A 22,568-nucleotide genomic window follows, 5' to 3' on the forward strand; every position below is an offset into this window, starting at 1 on the left:
TCAAAGCAAAGCATTAAAAACGACTGATGTCTATGCTATTTTTAATGAAACATTCATTACTTAAGACTTTGCATCCAATATCGCTTACTTTAAACGTGACCTCCATTGTTATTTAGATTTGAAGATTGACATTTGTTCAGTCAAACTCCCAAGCAATCACTACAACGTCTCTCTTGGTCTTCATTTTTTAGAAACCATATGGTATCTGAATTAAAAAAAAATTATAAAAATCTTTTTGTTCATACCAACAAAATAAAATAAAATAAATAACAGCACTTCACTAATGCCATTTGTCAAGAATTTGTAAATTTAAAGAAAATTTTTAAAATTGTACATCTTTTTTGCAGACTGCTTTCGTTTATACTCATGAAATTGTTATACTATGTAAAAAATATGCATGACTATATATTATTTTTTTTTTGTTCTTTATTTCGCCTTATACAATTTCTTGTATTAGGAATTTGTTAGTTTTCGCATACCCCTTGGGGTCAGAGCGCAGGGTCAGCCATTGTACAGCGCCCGTGGAGCAATTACAGGTTAAGGGCCTTGCTCAAGGGCCCAGCAGAGTAGGATCTCTATTGGCAGTGACAGGGATTTGAACCGGCAACCTTCGGGATACCAGCACAGATCCTTAGCCATAGAGCCACCACTCCACCTAAAAAAATCAAGTAATTTAATGATTGAACCACGCAATGCTATATGGATTGAAGATACACCTCTGCAAGCCAAGCAAAGTTGGGTCACTTGTGCGCTCGGTTCACTGGAAGTGGAACACAGCCTTGAAGTTCATTGAACAACAACTCTCAAATGGTTTTATTCTTAGTTTGTTCAATTCACATTAACTGGAAAGGGTTTAACCAAATGAAGTTTGATTATTTCATCATTTCCCATGGCCAGTGATATTGGACCCTTGATGTTAAATTCTTTTGCTCTCAGAATGTAACATATTAATAGTCAGTATAACGCTCCTCACTGAAACACATTTTTCTTTAATAATTATGCCACGTTTCCTAAACATCCTTGTTATACCAAGACTGACTCAATTAAAAAAAAAAATTACATTGCAAGTTTAAAAAAGATTTCTCCCCTAGGATAGGCTATTTCTTTCCCCCATATGTTCTTCATTGATCAACATATTGTCATAGATAATGCAGTTTACAGAAACAACAGCTTTACCACTTGCATGTTAGCCAAGCTGTAAAATACACATTCACACTAGCTAATGCTCGGATTTGTGCTTGTGTGGAAAATTCTGCCCCCTGATTTGTTTTGGTGTAGATTATCCATATTAAATCGATATATTTCAGTTTCTGAGAAGCAAGAATCAAGAAAGATATGCAATAATTAGTTTGATCAGCACCACAGTTTGTGTAATCTTTTTTTTAAAATATGTGTTGCTTTAGAGGACTGTAATTGCTGAAGAGAAGTGTTGGTGAACTGCCAAGCGCTCTGCCCTGTCACTGAGATGATGAAGATTGTGATGCGTGACCATTTCCACGTGGCTCAATAAATATCCTGATCAGGCACTGCCAGCATTTATTAATGGGTGCCTTCAGAAAGCGTGCCTTGTGATTCAGTCATCAGCTGAACAAGGTTAGCTTAAATAATGCTACCACCACAGACCCCATACATAGAAAGATAGAAAAGGAAATTGATCTTAAAAATCACAGAAAGAAAGAAAGAATATAGATTTTTGAATTTGCAAGCAAACAGGAAATACAACTTTTAGATTACATGTTAGCATAAAATAACACATTTTGCAGTTAATTGCAAGACCTTATTCATTTCTGATGAAGATGAACCAACCAAATAACAGGTTCAAAATGCATAATGTTTGGGTAAATCAGTTTTTGTTAAGGAAAGAAGGGAAGCAAAACCATTTACTACAGTACTCCCCTCCAACATGCTGTACAATAGTTAAAATTATCATTAATAAAACATGCACTGTATGACGACTTAGGTGTTCATTCATTCATTTCTCAGTCACCTTGACTCCATTAGAAGGTCACAGGGAGCCAGGGCCTATCCTAGTAGGATCAGGTAGAAGCCAGGAACCTCTGTGGACAGGGTGCCAATTTATTACAGGACAAAATACTCAAATATCCACACTCTGTTAGTCATACTGAACCAACATAGACATTACATAACGTATATATGTTATTGGAATGGGGGACACCAGAATACCCAGAGAAACCCTAAACAAACAGATAGAAAACACACACTTTCCACATTAAACAGTACTCAGGCTGTTATTTGAAATATATTCTCTAAAACTGAATGGCCTTGTTGTTAATGGCTTGACTAGTCCTTGCATAATGTAAATGCAAAGTCTCTAACCTTATCAGAGGGTAACACTACATATTTTAAGTAGAACTAAAAAAGAAATTTCAGTCCATCACAGGATACATTCACACAAACTCACTTAACATTGAGTTAATACAGAGGTGGTAATTAACCTGGATACAGATTTCTTTTTGTTTGAGAAAAATCCAAAATATTTGAAGAAAACCTTTATAAACACAGGGCGAATGGGCCAATTTTTTTGCAATATGTCCCGACTAGGCACTGTGGTGGTTGGAGTTGTGAGGAAGCAGCATTACCCACTGAACAACCATCCCACATGCGTATTGTTGTAATTATTAATATAACCATTTATGGCTATGCTGTTCACTTTAAATGGTAGCTGAATGAAATACAGACTGATAGCAATTTGTTTTAAATGTTGAATCTACATTTTCTTCATTGCAGCCAAACAGCAATCAGTATCATGCTAAGTATAACTGAGTCATTGATTTTTTTCGAAGGACATTCAATAACATCGATGCTCAAGTCAGAAGGTTTAAGTCATAACTTAGGAGTAATATACCTTTGAACTGCTGAATTCCATTTTCTTTTGAGGGTTTACTGTTGTTCATATACTAAAGGAGACCTAAGGTGTGCACTTTACAAAAGCTGATCTGCTTGAGAAAAAATGCATTAGTTGATTCGAAGGTGATCATAGTTAATTTACATAGCTATGTGTATTCCTATTCATCCATTTTCTAACCTGCTTATCCAGGCAGGACCTAACCCTGGACAAAAAGCCACTCCATTGCAGAAAACACAAATGTGAAAAACAAGTCAACTCATAGGGAATTCATTTAAGGGTTTCTATTAACCGAACATGCATAAGAGGAACCCAGAGGAAAATAGACACATTCCAGTCAGGTACATACCAGCCTGTAGCTGTATATACCAGTAATTATTAGGAAATCAAACATTTGAAAGTTTGTTCTGAATATAGATCTAGATTGAATCTAGATAAAGTTCCACTGTATGTGTTATTGAGAAGTGGAAAATGTGTAAGATTTTAAGACATGTCTTAAAGAATCATCAACTCTATTTCCTTTAATTCCACCACAGAAAGGTGGTCCTGTCTGTTCCACCAAATATGTTAATGGGCAGAGACACTGAGGGAAATATACTACTACATAATATTCCACCAAATTTAGCTAATAAAAAACAAGTCACTTGTTCAAAAGGCAACTTTTTGACCCCAGTTTTATAAACTGTTCATTAAAGAATATTTGTGTTGCAAATGTTCACAATGCATTTTATCAGTGCATAGTAAACAGATTAAATTTTGTGCGAATGACAAAAAAAAATCATATCATGTTGTTCAACCAAACTAAACATCTCTGCTGATTGAGGAGCTCAAATGGTGTCCTATTTTTTGAAAGGTCTGACAGAAGAGATGCTGGATGTGACTAAACAGCTCTGAGTGTTGTATATCCACATCGAGAGCCCTGGGGTGTTCTGGTTGGAGCCACTAGTGACAGGATGTATTTTCAGCAACCAATCAAATCATGTTTCTGTGTGAGTTTTCTGAAAGGTAACCTACAGACCCGGTAGTATTACATTCACCCTTGTGCCTTCAGCAAACACAGTCATGGGCTTAGTCAGTGGTTCCTTTGCTTCACTGTACGACTGCTCTCATTTCCTCCTCTGTGTGGTCTCTTAAAACTGTTGTTATCAGCTTTCTGTTTATTATTGTGTTCAGTTTAAAGGGAATTTGCCAAGTGATCCCTGGACTCCAATCTTTAGGCCTGTTGTCAGGACAAATTAATTTCTGTGGAAACCCACTGCGCCTCAGATACTATCAAGGAAATGTAGGATTAATGGAATCCCTGTATAGAAGCTTTGTGCCTGCTGGGGGGAGGAGAGGAGGAGGGGAATAGGATGGTTAAAAAACAAAACAGAAAAAGAGAAAACCGTCAAGGCCCAGAAGAACATTCACTCGCCTATAGCTTACGGACACACAAAGAGCTTCAGTCTTCATGTCAGCATAATGTTTCCCCAGATATCGCAAAAGGGTATGGTCTTGAATACTCGGAGTAAAGGTGACTCAATCAGAAAAGCAGTATGGAGACTTTGGGAAGCAAATGGAGAGCCTGGCACGTATAAGGGAGGGTATTTCACCAGGGAAGAAAATTAATACATGACCCTCAAGTCAGAAATCAATATTAGATGTGTCTTTTCAGCTTGCTGAATTAAAAAAAAAAACGGGCGTTTAGATTCAGAACATCTGGGTCGCTGAGTACTATATGTAACTGTATTCTGCATGAGGGGATAGCGTCATAGCCAACATGCAATTCCTTCAACACTCAGCTATGGTGGGTTATGTCTTATTATGTGAGGACAAGTGGGCTTCAGGGATCCAAAGAGGGTCACATCTAAAGCGTGAGGGAAATGTTTTATATTATTAATCATTGCCTGTTTGTATATTGGTGTAAGAGTCTGAATCTTTAACTTTCGCTGTATCACCAGTATAAAGAGGGCTTCCAACTTATTCTGTTAATTACAAATTGGCTCTCATCCCTAATCTGCAAGGAATGCCTGTCAGTTATAATATGCCTAACATCAGAACACTTCAGTTATGACAAACCCGAAGAGAAAAAAATTTTAGCTGTTCATTCATACTACATTTAACACCTTGAGATTCTCACTTTGAATTTCAGCTCAGCATTGCACCTGAGGCAAACTGCAATACTTTCCTTAGGAATGACCCCGACTGGCATTTAAAATTCAGATTCAATATTTCTGGGTAAATAATTTATAATTATAATATATATTTGAGTAGTATGAGCATTTAAATCCAAAATAAGACCATATTTTCACATTATATGATCATACTGAAAACATAAGTGCTGTAGCTGAAAGCAGAACCACCCTAATCATTTACTGTAGTTCTGAACTCAAATTCCATTCACACATATAGACCCATTTTTGGACTTTGGACTACTTGCTAGATATAGTATATTACATTACATGCAATGACCTGATGCCTCATCTTATTTTTTATCCCCTGCCAATAACCCACGTTGGAATAAACACTGAGGAAATGAATGAACATGAAAAACAGGAATACACGCAATGCTAAAATTAATACAATTGTTATTGCACAAGTTAACAGTGTGTCCCAGTTTTACTAAAAAAAAGGATAACTGAAAGAAGCTGGCACAGGTAGTGAAGGGCACAAATCAGGCAGGCCAGCTTTTTGAACTTTTTTTTCTTTCCATTCAGAATTGTTATGAAATTAACAGCAGGCTGAAGGGAAAGAAAAAGATGGGAAATGACGCAGAAGCTTGAAGTCCAGCCAGCAGTCCCACAAGCTGGCATTTTGCTAACCAGGGCCTCAACACATTGCTCTCAGCTTCAAATTCTAGTTAACACTGTTGAAAAAGACTGGGTGCAGTGATTAAAATAATGATGCGAGATTATAAATATACAACAGTCAAACATCTCACCTTTGATTAAACAGAATAATAATGGCATTTACATTTTGCTGTGGAGCTGCTCACTCTGATCTGATTTTTTCCCTCTCTTTTTCTCTCTCTTTTTTGTATTTCTGATATGCATCGTTTTATAGGTTAATTGTTTTATTCTATTATTATTATTAGATTTTTCAGTCTTCTCTGTGTGAGAGAGAAAAGTATTTCTTTACGCTTTGTGGAGAATGCAATTAGGTATCTGAAAGGAAACTTTGGAAGAGCGGCCTTTTACCTCTAATGTTACCAATTAGAGTAAGGATTAATTTAAAAGAAAAACACCTAGAAATGATAGCCTCCATATTATACCTTCAGGGCTAGTCAAGTGTGAATTTCTTTCATACTTTTACTGTGTAATCTATCTCAGGGTCAAGCAAGCGTTTTTAGCATATTAACAGGCAATAATTATCAGCCTGGGCTGCAAATCTGTTTAGGGTCCTCGCTAAATCGGGATACCTTTAAATTCAGACTTTTCTGCTAGAAAGCTCACTCTGTGGCCTAATGTTCTTTAAGTGAGCCCTTTAGTCTGCATATTCTCTGATAGACAGTGGTTGTGCCCACTGTCCAATTTTCCTTGTGATAACTTTTTCTGCATTTCTGGAAATCATTGTGCTTACACATTCTACGGTACCTTCCACAAAAGTGCATCATCATAAGTAGCTTCTTGATAACAGAAAAGAATACAACACAAATAACTGTATGTGCTCAGGTTATCTTGGTAGCACTGGCACATGGGAAGCATCCTGCTTTCTGAAATCAAGCAGAAAATGTCCTTTTATGTAGATTTCAGGAGATTTTATGCACAGACTTAAGAGTCGCTCTACCCGAATCTCATTGTGATAAGGTTTGGCATATCAATAAGAAGACCTTTTTCAAGTTTCTGGAGACTCCAACAGCTATTTACAGAAAGGCAAAAAATACTTCGGGAAAGAGAGATCATCTTTATTTGTTTGCATTTGAAATAAGAGATGCCTGAATTAAGCTATCAATGTGGGGTGACCACAATGTTTTATTGATATTGCTATTGATTTGGTTACCTAAAGGCACCTCTGTATACGAGCGGCCTTATGTTAGTAATCAATCAAACCTGTGCAAACTGTTCCTATCTGAGTAATAACAGTAACAAATTAGCAAGGCGTCATTTCAAACTACATATTTAATCAACAGGCAATAAAAACAGATAGACATCATCAAAATAATTCATGACAATTTATTTCAGTTGCACAGGGAGACATTATATTTCATATTGTGAAACAGATGACAGGATTATATATCAATTAAGAGGTGTGGGTTATGCCATCAGCAGTGGTAGAGTAACTGAAAGCTGGAAATATCGTATAGGCATCGTCAGTGCTCCAAGTTTCAATTGCTTGCATTTTGTTTAGTCATCTGTTATGGTTTATATTGTGCTGTAATCTGATCATTTATTTTTCCAATTCACTGTTTCGTGAATGACTGTAAAATAATTGGCCTCTATACATTTGCATATTTTTTTTTTTCCTTTTGCGACTAATAACATTCAGTTAAATGAAAGTGGACTGTCAGATAGATACTGCATCAGAGTGTAAAGAGCAGTGTGGAACAATTAGACCTCATGTAATCATTTTAGAGGCTTGCATGTTGAATTAATGATTGGGTTACAAATTGAAGTTAATGGTGTTGTGTTTTTTGTGAAGGTATTTGATAAGTCTATATTTTCTATGGTCTTTTTTTAATAGCATGTTGTGTGTCTGTAAGGTATTTCAGTAACCATGCTCTTTTAGGAAAATTATAAACTCATGCTGTTTAAGTATGATGAGTCATTTTCCTGCAGTTACTATAAACATTTCATCTGAATTTCAGCCAATTAAAAAATGTTAGATTTTATTTATGTTTTATAACGTAGGAGAGTTATGTAAGATAGGCCATGTCTATCCTATTTACTTCAAAGTACTTCAGTGTATGTTTTTATTGTTTGGCCTTGCATAACAACATAATATCCAACCATCTGTCCTCCATTTGAAACCATTCTGATCCACTTCAGGATCTCTAAGGGCCTGAGCCTAACCTCGCGGGATCAGATGTGACGCAGAGAAACAAACCTGAATAACATAACTGTCTATTGCAGACAATGTATCTAAAGGTTAAAAATGTGCGGTAGGTTATTACCAATTATGCAAAACTAAAAAAATGCTTTACAAGTATCAGTCATAAAAATGGCTAGGCTAAACAATATTTGAAAACAGGGCTGGTTCAATAATGGCTCCTGTGCACTTAATACATGAAAATGTTTGCCCACCCTACAAGGGGTGACATTTCTAAAATGATTGTGTGGTGCTGGGGAGTACTGCAAGCCATGCTGAATGGGGATGGTAAAGCTGATCACGTGGGGCAGAAAAGACACGAATGTGGCCACCTGCATGAAGCTGGCTGGCTGGCTAACTATACCACCACAGAGACTTGGCATTAATTGAAGAAGGATGCAATCTAAATAATGTATACTGAAATGCAGATAAAATAAGACTAAGATACCGTAGGATCGTTTATTTGAAGCCTTTCAGTTAGAAGAAGGCATTGTATTTGTTGATTTTCAAACCCTGTTGTGTATTTATGCAAGAATACAAGCTTTCTCTTTGTGGCGAATTATTAAATGTTTATTGTCCAAGGCCTTAAAGTGTCCTTCTTTTTCAGATCAAAATCTAACTCCGTCCAGTCCGTGTGTTTTGACTCACATTTTGACACGTTTATTTAAATAATTGAGCCAATTCATTAATCGAATGTTTTATTTTAGCTATAGCAATATCTCCCCACAAAGCGCAACTTTTTGCAGAATTTAGATACCATTTGTCGTGATTTTTAAGGGTGCTGTCCTTGTGTAGGCACACATTGAATAACACAAGTGCCGGGACCCTCAAATTACCACATCACCTTGAGTAAACATGCTAGGCCCGTAACGCATATTTGTTTGCCTGTGCCACCTGACTACTTTTCTTTCTTTGTGATTTTATTTATTTACTATATGACAACAGTGGTCATTCCAGCCTGATAATCATTCTTTATTTTACTGGAAAATGGTAAAAGTTAAGAAAAGCAAATTTAAGCATTGTTGTTGTCACATTGCAAAATGTAAAAATGACATTAGGGCCTGAATGTGTTTTTTTTTTTTTCTTTCTTTTTTGTCTGCTTTGGAAAGATGCACAGTGATCTTGATGACATTTACATAAAGGGGAATTAGTATTCATAGGGCAAAATGGAATATATAAGCAAAGAAGGGAGATGTTTCTCAGCATGCAAAGGTCAATTGAAACTGAAATAATTATTCAATAACATTCTAAATTATTGCCAGGTCTGTGATCCTACAGGAATACTGCATTGCATATATTTGCTCATTTACAGCGGTGCATTTCTATCACCAAATAAAAGTGTCGTCTGTGCTTTATTCATGTATTTTTTTATTTACATTAAGTTAAAAAATCAAAAAAGCTCCAATTTTTGAGCGCTCACCAACATGTGTTTAGCAATGCTGAGAAGGTAACCATCTTCCAAAAGAACACTGTTCAGTTTACATTTCTTTTAGGTTAATGTTATGAACACTGACTTAAAATTAAACTGGGAGGCAAAAAATAGAGGGGAAGAATGAATAAATAATAGCATGGATTTATTTGATTAAACTATTTGTTTATTTTCAGCTTCATTCAGTATACCCACAGCAAAACCTTAAATGATACAATTGGAAACAAAATGGCAAATTATGGAGTTTTTCTTTGAAAATAAAAGCAACTAATTAAAGAAAAGTGGCAACCCCCATGAATGCACTGGGGAGGCTGACCTGGACATGTAGCACTTTAACCCTAATGAACAGGAAGCCATCTGAGATTCCGGTTTTCAGCACCATTTCTTATTTTTAACTTTGGTATAATGGTTAGCTTAATTTATTCTAGGCGAGTTGGCACATTCTTATTTACAATACCAGTAGTCCTTAAGAATAAAAGTACTGCATATAAAAGGGGGCTTCGTATTGCTACATAAATGTCTGTATGTTTATTCTAAACTGTTTTTTTTTTTTATTATTTAGGAAAATTAATACTGCTCTCCAATTAATATTTTTATTTTCACATTTAGTTTACATCTAGCTGATATTTCAGATGTTTTAATTATTTTCATTACTGCATTTATTCGTAAACCAAAATAAAAAAAAAAAACTACTCATTTAATTTTTGGCAACATGACAATGACTGGTGTGTTTAAAAAATACATAGCTTACACAAACTGCAGCGTTTAGAATAATAATAGATAGAATATCTCAAGAGTAACTGGCTCTCTATCTCTTACTTTTAAAGGTATGTCTTTAATGAGTGGATTAAAACGATGCTCAGTTTATACTCTGAAAGATCAAAACAGGTACACAATTTGAAAAATATAAGCGCTGTGAGTACTGCAGATTGCAGAAAACTCTTTGTGGGCCTTCAGCTTAAGAGGACGTCTGTCTGTTATTGTCATCACGTTTCTTTGAATTTTACCTTTGATTACATTGTAAAAAGGATAGCTGCGTTAACAAGGGTCAAGTTATAAAGATCACCGCCAAGCTGCGTTTTAGTTTGCTACTGTACGTAAAAAATGCTACTGTTCTGTAAAACTCCTGTGACATTTTAAGAGCAAATCAAATTAATACTAATAATTCATGTTCATATCCACACGATGTGTTTTCAAGCATTTGAATAATTTATTTTCAGCACTATAAGTAGCCTTGATTTACTCTGTGTAGTACTGTACAGTGTATGCGTGGTATGTTTTGTAATACAGCATGTGTGTGTGCGCGTTTTTAAAATTATTTCCATTTTTCACTGTTCTTTCTTGTTTTCATAGCAAACAAACTTTGACAATGCTCAACAAATGTCTAGAAAGAATTACGTGTACATATATACATACATGTGTAAGTAACTGCACCTTTAGCCAGGCAGTATTCTCAGGTGAACCTGTGGGCCATCCCATTGATTTTTAAGATCCAGCTAATAGGACTGTAACATCGCTACTGAAGACAGTGGTACCCACAGACCACCACAAAGGCTCCACACTCAGCATTCTGCTTTGTCTGAATCAGGATTTTACTTACAGTGAATGTATCGATGAATAAACAAATGCTTCAATGCACACGTTAGGGAAATTTAAACATGCACAAAAGCAGTCAACAGAGCTATGTTTGCATTAAGATGGTATTCGTTATTTCAATTGGCAATGATGGGCTTGTTGGGATTAATGTGTTAGGACCTTTAAATGTGACTTACTGAGCACAGAGTATGTGATGTTTAAAAGGTGAAATAATATTATGGTTAGAAACATATCAAACAGCTCAAAAGGCTGCTGTGCGTCTTCAATAACTGTTAACGTCACTAATAACCAAGAAGCCAGTATGAAGCAACACATTATGCAATATTTAATTTAATGTAAATTTCTAAATTTTCATTTTTAAACACTGTCCATAATATGCGCACCTTTTCTTAGTAAAAGAACTTTTGAAGTGCCTATTATTTAATTAATATTTACTGGTTTATATAGTCAAGGAATCCATGGAAGTTCTCAAGGGTTTTTTTCTCTGCGTGTTTATTTTCTGATACATTTTATTGAAATTTTTTTAAACATCTTCTCCCCCCCTTCCATATCCGTAATTCGCAGATTAAATTTCAAGGGGCTTCAAAAATCACTCAACCAAGTCAGAAGTTGGCCGCATACTTTTTAGTCAAAACATTGGAACTAAAGTACTTCATTATTGAAAAATAATGTTACACCTCAAAAGAGCTCCCATACTGTTACTTTTGCCAACATTTTGTCTGACTGTAAATTTAAGCACTGAATGTTTAACATATATGCTGCCATGCTTGTAGTAAGATTGTCCTTTAAAATGTTAAGCAAGAAACCCAAAGTTGAGCAAGAAAAAGCTTGAAACGTGTATATTTTGAACTTACTTTTGGACAGTCATTAATACAAAATTGCACATTTTATGGCATTAAAACAAATCATGGAAACATTACAGTCTCTGAAAGGGTTTGCTGGGAAAAATGTTCTTGCATGTGGTGCATATGAACTCAGTAGCATTATATCAAGCTCTGTGTTGTTCATGTTTCTTTTATTTATTGTATTACTGAAATATGGCAAAATATGAATTATTAATATTAGCAAAAAAGTATAAGTATAAGAAACATCTTTACAGATTTATTAATCCACCTCTTACAGGAATACGTCTATGTGTAGAGGAAATGCTATAAATGCTCTTCATAAATGGAAAATATGTAGGTAAGCTGTACAAAATAACAAGCTCGAAAATCAAACACACACTCAAAAATTGGAATTTAGCACTTTTTGCAATTATTAGTTGCATGCAATATCAGTTTTGTTAATGAGTGCTGGCATATGACGTGAAGGTTTTAAGCTGTGGACCATTTTGTTTTCGGATACAAAAGATGTTGATGTTAAGTCGGTAACTTTGTGTATTTAGGTAAAAGATTGCGTGTTTTTTTTTTTTCATTATAGTAGCTCCCAAGACAAAATGGCAATCCTTTTCCAGCTAAATTTTAATTAACTATATAGTTAATTTATTTAAGAGTAGAGGTGCCATTTTTGTTTTTGCTAGAGCCTGTTTTTTTAAACGCATTTAATTTTGTCCATCCATTCATTTTCCAGTGTGCTTTTTCACAGTCAGGTTTATTGGGAGCCAAAGGTTAGCCTTAAAACAACGTGAGCAAGGTAGGAGCCAGCCTTTGACACAATTCAAGTGCATTGCAAGGCTCTCTCTGACATGAATCCAAACTCTCGCCCCTGCTGGGCCAATTTACAGCCACCAAGCAACCTGACAGCATGTCTTGGGATTGTGGGAGGAAACTGTTAATCCAAATATAAGTCTGAAAATGAAATGTGCAAATTAAATATTGAACAACATCAAATATTTTCATATGAACAAACAGATGTTTTGATCAATACAGAGGATTCAGACTTAACAAAACAAGAAGACAGTGTGACTGTTAAACACATGTACTATATTTTCTTTCCGTAAACTCAGGTCCCACCTTGTCCCACCTTACAAATTGAATTGTTCCACTAATATACTGATTTGTTTTGCCACAGTAGTTTTAGTTACTTATTGGAACATTAAAATAATCTAAAGTGGACCTACCGGTAATAATATAACAGTCATCAGTTCTTACCACGTATTGCATCCTAATCTCAATGCTAATCTACCACCTTACACTTTCTGATCTGCGATGTATAATTTATATGCCAAACTAAACAAACAGTACTGGGCAAAGTAAAGGGCAAAAAAAATAACATTCTAATGTTAAGAGGAGAGAATATGATTTGACTGTATTACAGCCAGCAAATAAATCAAGGAGGGCATGCAGCTCTCAATATTCCACAAAGGTCCCTCCTTTGTATAGAGGAAGAATAGTGTGCATTTGAGTTCTGTGATAGAATAGAAATAAGGGAAGAAAAGGAAATTATACATGAATTCATGTTTACTTATGAGAGATCAATATAGGAAAGAACGAACCCAACAAAATACCCATAGATGCATACTACACAACCACTGTTATGTAATGTTGAGCTCCACACCAGGCATACAGTGCCTGAAACACTCTTGTGAGAACAAAACACCACTACTTTGCATTTTTCCCCTGGCAAAGTTTACAAAGATAATTTTACAAATGCAGTACAGGACAACTGCTTATACTGCACATTCTTCCAACTAGAGCATTAACTTTTTCAGGGTCACATAATGATTCTGACCCTAATGAGGGTCTTTTGGAAAAAACAGATTCTGAAAAAGAAAGGAAGGAATGAACAAATCATTTAGCTATCTGGCTACACTCACAACAGGCGTTAACCTATCCACATGGTTTGTGAAGTGTATGCACTATATATGTATTGTTAAGAAAAAAGACAGAGGGATAAATAAAATCATTACACTTTCTTATTGATTGCAATTGTTATGTTTGAATAAAATAGTGAAACACTGCCATTTTCAAAAATATGCCAACTTGAAGGTATGTTTCACCTTCTTTCATCAAGTAAGTTGGTGAAAATGAAACCATGAAAACGAGAGGTTATGAAGAAGGAGAGTTCTGTGCAGATATTTTTGACATAGACCAGTCCACCCTGTGTGAAAATTAACATTAAGCTCAGGGAGAACATGTCTAAGAATGAAAACACTAGAAGAGCAGGTAAAGGTACATTTTGAGTAGTAATGGAAGGCACACTGGGTCTAAAACTGGAAGCGTATTTTAAAGGAATAAACTACACAAAGCTGTAAAAGCACCATTTTAACTTAGCAGAATACATCAAAACCAAGTAATGCTGGAAGATGTTCAGGCCAATCGATATTTTCTGTAATAACACCAGGCATACAATGCCTGAAATACTACTGAGATAACAAAGCAGCAGGATTTTGCATTTTTTGCCCTAGCAAATTTTACGAAAGTAATTGTACAAATACAGTACGGGACAACTGTTTATAGTGTACAGTATATTGTTCCAACTAGAACACTAACTTGTTCAGGGCCACATAGTGATTCAGGATGGTCTATAGGCTAAACTGCTGGAGTACATGCTGTATGTAACATACCTATTCAAGGAATGTCTCTCCTACACACTGACTGATAAACCAAAGAGTTTATGCTTTAAAACAAATGAGAACGAAGATTGAAAAGATGTCAGCTATCAGCGATGAAGAGTAAAATGATTCAAAACGATATTGATTTCTGGTTAAAAACTTTAACCCACTTTTTCATAGCAACACAACTGCATTCCACAGACAGATATCCCTTGTTGTCTCCAGATAAAAGCTAACAGTGAAGCACTTGCCAAACACTTGCCAAAAGTGGGACGCTGGGGTACTGACCCAAAGACCCCTTCTAAATTTTCCTTGAAATTTCACTTCCCTACCTCAGGCAGCATGTCAGAGTCCTTCTGAAAAAAAGAGTCAAATGCATTCTTGCAAGGATCAGCCAGATGCATATCTGTATTTCAGCACCCCAACCAAGGAATTGGGCCTCCGTGGAAATCAGAATGCATGCTTCAAGGAATATCCTGCATAAACAATTCAAACTACTTGAGGACAAAACCTCTTTTGGAATTGTCTTTGAGGCTGTTCCATTTATATATATATATATATATTCTGTAAACCTCACAGTTTAAACAAAGAACTCCATAGTGAATGCAAAATACAGAATGTTTAAGACCATCTATCCTTTGTTAGTTAGTGTTCATCTCTCTTTCTGGTCAGCACTTCATTAATGTTAATATTTGTTTTGCAAGCCAGGTAATAGTAATTAAGCAGCAAACATCATATATCCGATTCTTATGACTGAGAAGTACACTTCTGCTTGTTTAAATAGGTGTCGAAGCTAGAATAAAATGATTTCAGAGATACACCATATGTTCTGATTTCGTCTCTTTCTAAACTGGTGCAAACCCTATTTTGTGGAGTGGTGACTGGGGTTCAGGTGAAAACTGAAGCATTTAAGAACTCTGTTGGGGGATTTCCCTATAAAACCAAGGTAGAGGTCAATAAATAAGTATGTGCAGACTGGAACCCAAATCCTCAAGGGTGAGTGTAGGCTAATTAATAATTAATGCCAGAGACACTGTGTTTGAAATGCAGATGTGATAACTGCAGGCTTGGCAAAGCTTTTCAGAGGAAGCAGATTTGGAAGCTACAGGGAATTGGCACTCCCTAGCCGGCTGGCTCTGGAAGTAGACCTGGGTGCAAAGCAGGGCCGATGGTTTAGATTAGATTCCCCTCAGCTGTTAATTACCTGAACCCACTTTGAAGTTCCTCCCTCTTCAGAACTGCAGGAAAAAGGGGTTGGTTCAGCTAAGGGACTTGGGGAGAGGATCAAATAGATAACTTGAAGGTGGGGGGAAGGGTGCAGATAAAAAGAGATAAATAAGTTAAAATAAACAAATCAGAAAAAAGTGAGATTTGGAAATTTGATTCCATACATTTTTTCCATCCTCAGACTTTTTGGAAGGATGTTATATATCCCATTATTAGATGACATTGCTTTTGAATGTAAATTCTCCAAAGCAGAAAACTGCTGTATAAAATTATGCAACATTAGGCACAAACTTGCCTCCTGTCAATGGCAGGCAAAATACAGATGATTCATTTCACAATTTAGTCATTTTTATGTGCAAGTAAATAAAACATTTTAAGTTAGAACTTGTTTTGGAGCATATATATATATATAACAGATGTAAAATGTGCCTCTTTTGGGTGCCATGAACAATATCTTTATTACCTTTTTAAAACCTGTGAATAGTCTAATGTGGTTATCGCTTTTTTTCACCCCAAAGTAGACCCTCTCTGTCACTGTTTAACATACTGTAATTCTTCATTGTCTTACTTTAAATATCATAAAAATATAATATATTTTAAAATATGACACTATTTTTGGATGTTAAAACTCCACTTCTATGAAGAGGTGTTCTGTTTAGCTACAGTACCTATGCAGACCTGCAGTGGTCCACAGCTGGAAGGTGCAGACACTTCAGTGGACACTTCAGAGTGCATGTATTCACTGGGTTTCTCTTTATTCTCTTTATATCTTATGTCTTTGCCAGGTCCTGGCACAGAAAATCCATTACAACGAATTCTTTCCAATATAAATGTTCATTGCAAAACGTTTACAACAAAATCTTGTTCGATATTAATGAAATGTGAATGAGATCTGACAAGACACACTATATTGTAAAATAAGAGCTTTTTAATGGTTTATAACGTGTTACTACCATTTCATTGTATTAACACATTTTAATGTAATCACAGTGCTATTCATCTACGCAAACATATTGGACAAAAAATGCGTTTAACCGTATGGAGCTAACAATGTTTTAAAAGTAACCTTTCAGATGTTGAAAATAAAAGCAAATGCTACGGATTCTCAAGACCAAAGCTGTTAATTCTAAAACACAAAAGGCGTCGAAATCTTTTATGGCAACAAAAGGTACCAAAATCTCTCTTTTCTGTGCTTTTACACAAATTATTTGTTAACTAAAAGATATATTTAACCTATTTGTTGTTCTGCAACTACACACCTTTTTTTTCCAAAGTAAGTTCAATATTATCTCACTAACTCAATAAATAAAGTTGTTTTCACATACTCAAAACTATTTAGAAATTTTAGACATTAATGCCATGAAAACGTCATAGTCAGAAAAATTCAAGGTTAAGAAGTGGAAGTTTTCACTCGAAAGCCCAGGGTTACGGAAAATGAACATCCTGCCCAAAGTTTGATATCGGGGGGAAAAAAGAAAAGAGCGACCAACAAGTAAAATCTCCAACAAAATACAAAGGTGCCTCATTTGGAATTACATGAACGGGATATTCACACAAATATACTTATATACAGAAATTTCTTTGAAATTTTATTTTACCGCGCAACGTCGTGGCCACCAAGAGTTGAAATGAGTAAGCAGTTATTGTAATGCAATAAACCTAACAGACACAGAGACCCGAGATGAAGTTATCTTCTGTTACGCGGTAAATAAAAAGCACGTCATCAACTTAAAAATAACTTTAAACTACACAAAAAGTAAGAATTATGTGGCTTATTATTAAGACAGACATAAAGCACAACGACTAGCCCAAAATATAAAATAGTTATTTATTACTTTAAAAGTAATATATAACCTAATGTGCTAAAAAAGAAAGTGAAATGTGTATATTAAATGACGGAAATTATTGGTCATCTTTTTCGCTCAGCTTCATTATGGTTATTTTTACTTTTTATTTTTTGCAAAGCAAACATAATAAATAATACGGAACACATTTCTAAAATTTACCTGTGTCTTGAAGATAACTTTTTTCTCCCAGCTGCTTTATCTTAAAACAGAACAGAGAGAGCACATCGAGAAAAAGACACTGCTTTCCAAACTGTGTTAAGACACATTTAACCTCTAATACTAAATGCCTCATGAATATTAAGTTGCGAGAAATATATATCGCATTAATACAGCAAATAGAATACCGAGTAAAAATTACAGATGTAATGCAACTGTTACGCTCAGGATAAATTCTGTCTACATGCTAAAAAGAGAAGTATTCTTCGTATAGTTTTTACAAGTAGTTGGTTTATTAGGGGAACACTCCGAGATTATTGTGAAAAGACTTTCAAAAAGATCGTTTTATTATACATTCTGCTTATTTCTGTTCATATGAAATGCTCAGTGTATATGAATTTTCATAAGCTGTTGTGGAGGAGGATTCATCGGCCTTGCGAGGTGTGAGTCTGTGCGTCTTCTTCAACCTGCGCTCCGTTTTGTGTGTGTGTGTGTGAGTGTGTGTGTGTGTGCGCGTGCGTGCGCTTTTTTACTCTCCATATATATATATATATATATATATATATATATATATATATATATATATATATATATATATATATATATACATACACTATATATTTAGTATTGAAAATAAGTTCCAAGTTCCAAAAGTTTACTGTGAATCAAGTGTATAATGGTTTTATGTAATCGCTCAGTGATCAATATTAATACATTTAAATTCAAAGAATACTGTTCAGGCATATCTTGCTTGATAACCAGAAAAACTGTTGAAAGCGCAGTGTATGATACGGGTTTTAAATCAAGAAAGCACTTACTTAATTATTTTTCCACTAGTAATACAGTCAATACGCAAATAAGCAAAAAAAAAAAAAAAAATCGGTGCAATCCTGAATTCTGAAAGTTTTAAATATTTTAATTTAGCTATAGGGGATTAATCACTCTTTTAATGTTATCTAGACCTGGACACGTAAAACAATGACAATGCCACGCCGTCATTAAATCCCAGTTTTCCCCTTCGCGCATGCAGCCTCAGGTGAACTGCAGACGCTTACACCTGATAAATAAAATCCATAATGTGTAGCGCACAATAAGTGGGATACTCATATTTTTACAGGTCTCATTTGGATTGCTCTAGAAACATGCAGAAGAGATAAAAAATATATGTAAATGGAAATATGAGCATTACAAATGTTGACGTATTGTTATTTTACCATTCTGAAATATAAGCGTTATTTAATATACCACAGCACCACATAACATTATATTAATATAATTGCACTCGAATAACGAGCTGTGTGATTATGTTCATTTGAAATGTTTATCTAGTATAACCTATACGAAAAAATCCCATTAAAAATGTTAACTAATTTCAATGCTGATGTATTTTCCTTTAACATTTTGAAAACGAAATGTTATACCTTAACTATAATACAGTACATGGATTGCATCGAAATAAATGATCAACTTTTGGCTGCAATTCATATCCTAGTACTCTTTGTTTGTGCCCCACATTCTGTTTGCTCTGGCGTTACTAATGCATTTCTTCCACTTGCCACAGATCCCACTGCCAAAACTTCCTTGAGATCTCATTTCAATCCGGTGCCTTCTTTTACAAGACCCCAGAAGCCAATGCGCGTTCGTGCAATCGGTGTCCCCGCGCAGAATCTCAGTTCTACAGCTTTGAAACATTTTTAAAATGAAATTAATGTCATATTTATTAATGCAAACGCTATCAGATGTATATGTGTGGGTTTGTGTATGCGTGAGAAGAAGCTTATAAAAGTTACACTATTTTTTGTGGATATACTAAAGTATCTCCATTCATAATAATATACTTTCATATCTTAAATATTTTTTAACCTTTCTTTTTATTTTAAATGCTACAAAATTACCGTTGTTCAAAAACGATGAAAAATATTATACATCGACTAAACAAAACGTTTTTGAGGTATATGTCATAAGCGCACTCAAATTAGCGCATAAAAATTTAAACCCGTCTTAATAATACATTAACGAAAAAGATCATTACATTTTTAAACCTATCTGGCTTATTCTTTTTCCAGATTTTAAAGTATGTAACTGCTGGGTCATAAATAAAAATATAAATATTTAAATATATTTCTATATATAAAAAATATAAACATTGTAAGATTTTTACGTATAAAAATAGCATTTTCCGACTAATGAAATATAAAAAGAATTAACAGATTTTACTGCCCATCTTTACAAATTTGGATAATCTTTATTATTAGTGTAGTGGAAGATAATATTTTAATATAGTCCTTTTAATGCATAGTTATTATTATTAATATTAAAGTTACTACATTATGTATTAAAACCTAGCATGGGAAACAAGGGCATTTTCGGCAATTTCAAGGTCAACCCAAGATGCAAATGAGAAGCAACGATAAACTAAAATATTATTTTCGACAAACTTGTATTTCCTAGTGAAAGTACAGAAGAATAACCAGACAGAGAAAAACAAGCAAATAAATAAATAAATAATCCAATTTAAAAATAAAGAAAACCCAAACGACATAATTATAATTTCTTCTACACTGAACTTACTGATTTGTGTGTTGCGCCTTCGTGCTTACGTGGGAGTTTTACGTTTGCACGCTTTTGCTGTTTATTCTTTTCCAGTTATTTATTGTGACTGGCGTTTAAACCCTTACAGTACTTCTATAGGTTAGCTTGAAACAGTGTCGGCGAAGTCTACTAGGACGCTATATTTAAAAGCACTTTAAGAATAATTTGTAAAAAATATTGAGAATAAGATTTCTAAACCGTAATCTCTAAACACTTGTGCATGTGCTTGCGCATGTTTTTGTATTGTTTATTCTACACGCATACAACGCTGAAGTATGGATTCCAACGTTATTTTCCTAACGATTTACGTGATCTATGGTGTTGCTGATGAAATCTGTTAAAGAAAATAAAACATTTTTTATTCGTTCCCCAGTAACATAATGCATCATAAAATTATCAGTGACAAAGAATCTAGGTATTGTGAACAATCATTATGCAGTGTACACATTAATAAATAATTCTATATGTTGTCGTTTAATCCTAGGTGGTTTCTTAGAAGAACACGTGGCTTTGAGTTTATAGGCAAAATATAAATCTGACCTAGAACTTGTATGTTTGTGTGAGAGGAAGAAAGGGGCCGACAGACACGCATACAGCAAGGGGGAGAAGGGGGGAGGGAGGCAGTATGTGTGTGTGTGTGTGTGTGGGGGGGGGGGGGGAGGGAGGGGAGAGGGAGAGAGAGGGAGAGAGAGAGAGAGAGAGTGAGAGATCCAGAAAGGCTACAAAATCTCAGCTTCTTGCAACTGTTTGCTTTCGAGCTTCTTACTTTTCTCCCATGTCCAGGCAGGGCTCTCTATTGAATGAAGCTCTTTTATTCTGCATGGGACAGGGGATTTGTGGCTATGCTCCCCTTTTATTCAGCTCTCTATGGAAACCCGGATCATGGGGAGAAAAATGTGTGACTGAATAAAGAAAATCAGCAGAAGGAACTGCTTGAGAGCAGCATCTGTTACACTTGGAAACATAGAATATCAGTAGAGAGCTACAGAAACCCACTCCAGACTCACCCTTCCGTACAATTATATAATACACATTTCAGAAAATGCGATTGTCATTAATCAGTCTACAGCGACATTCTCCTTTTAAATGTACGAATGGATTATTAATTTCAAGATTCAGACGTTTTTGTTAAATTCGTCAGTTCAATAATTTCTTGACATAGTCCGCCTTCTAAAATCCTCCATAAACAACATCAAAACGACCATTTGCTGGAAAGCTAAGGCATCGTATTTAAATTTACTTTAAAATTAATTGTCCCTTCAGATTGCTAACACCAAAATAATAATATATAATAGGAAAAGTCTATATCCACTAGAATTTAGAGCTATTAGAACTTCACTTGCTCGTATTTTAATGCACAATTCCGAATTTGCATGCGTGTGTTTTGTGGTGAAATCAAAGTAAAATCTAACGTTCGACATGGTGGTTAAATCGAACTTTACCAGAAATTGGGACAAATGCGAAAAATACGAGATTTCCCATATATATATATATATATATATATATATATATATATATATATATATATATATATATATATATATATAAACTGTTTAAGGCTACATCCTTCGTTTGCGATATTTTAACAATTGCGGGGCTTTTTTGTGAGGTGCAAAGTACTGTGTATCTATTGTCGTTGAGTCTAAATTTCAAATAAAAAATGTTTGTAATACATTGCGCAACGAGCATCATACTGAAGTAGTGTTAATCGCTCTATTGTATTTGGTCGCCAATTCATTTTCCATTAAAAGACAAATCTCTCCGTGATAGCGTTATGAGAATTTTTAGAACGAAACAGCGGTTTAATGGCATTGCTACCACACCAAAAATGCACTTTCGTAAAATCAATGAGCAGAAACTCACCTGCACAGACATAGGAGATTCTTCCAATTTTCTTCTGATGCCTCTCCTTTACTGAAACTGTAGTCTTTAATGACTTTCTGGTGGCTGCAAGCCTTCTTTTATTTCTGCTAAATGTATGAAAATGTATGCAAATTTAAATCAAGCTTAACCTAGGAGCTCTTGCAATATATTTAATGGAATTTCAAACCAATAAGGGAACTCTGATGTAGACTTCTAATGGCAAATATAATTACGCAGCTAGGTAACCTCTAAAATATGCAGAAGGGTCTTTTCTCAACTTTCAGAAGACCTTTCGAGTTTCTTTTGGAATCAGACGAAAGTTTTAAACCTGAGCGAGTCGTCTTCTTTAGTGTTTGCGTTGCTGGCGCATCATGAAGAACTTGTATGCTGTGTGAATTGTGAATTACATTTTTATAGACCAAACTAGGCAAATAAACAATAGTTCACAGGGAAAAAACGTCGAAAAAAACAGCCTAAGCGAAAGCAAGATATTCT

Source organism: Erpetoichthys calabaricus, chromosome 12 (assembly GCF_900747795.2).
Source record: "Erpetoichthys calabaricus chromosome 12, fErpCal1.3, whole genome shotgun sequence".
Classification (NCBI taxonomy): Eukaryota; Metazoa; Chordata; class Cladistia; order Polypteriformes; family Polypteridae; genus Erpetoichthys; species Erpetoichthys calabaricus.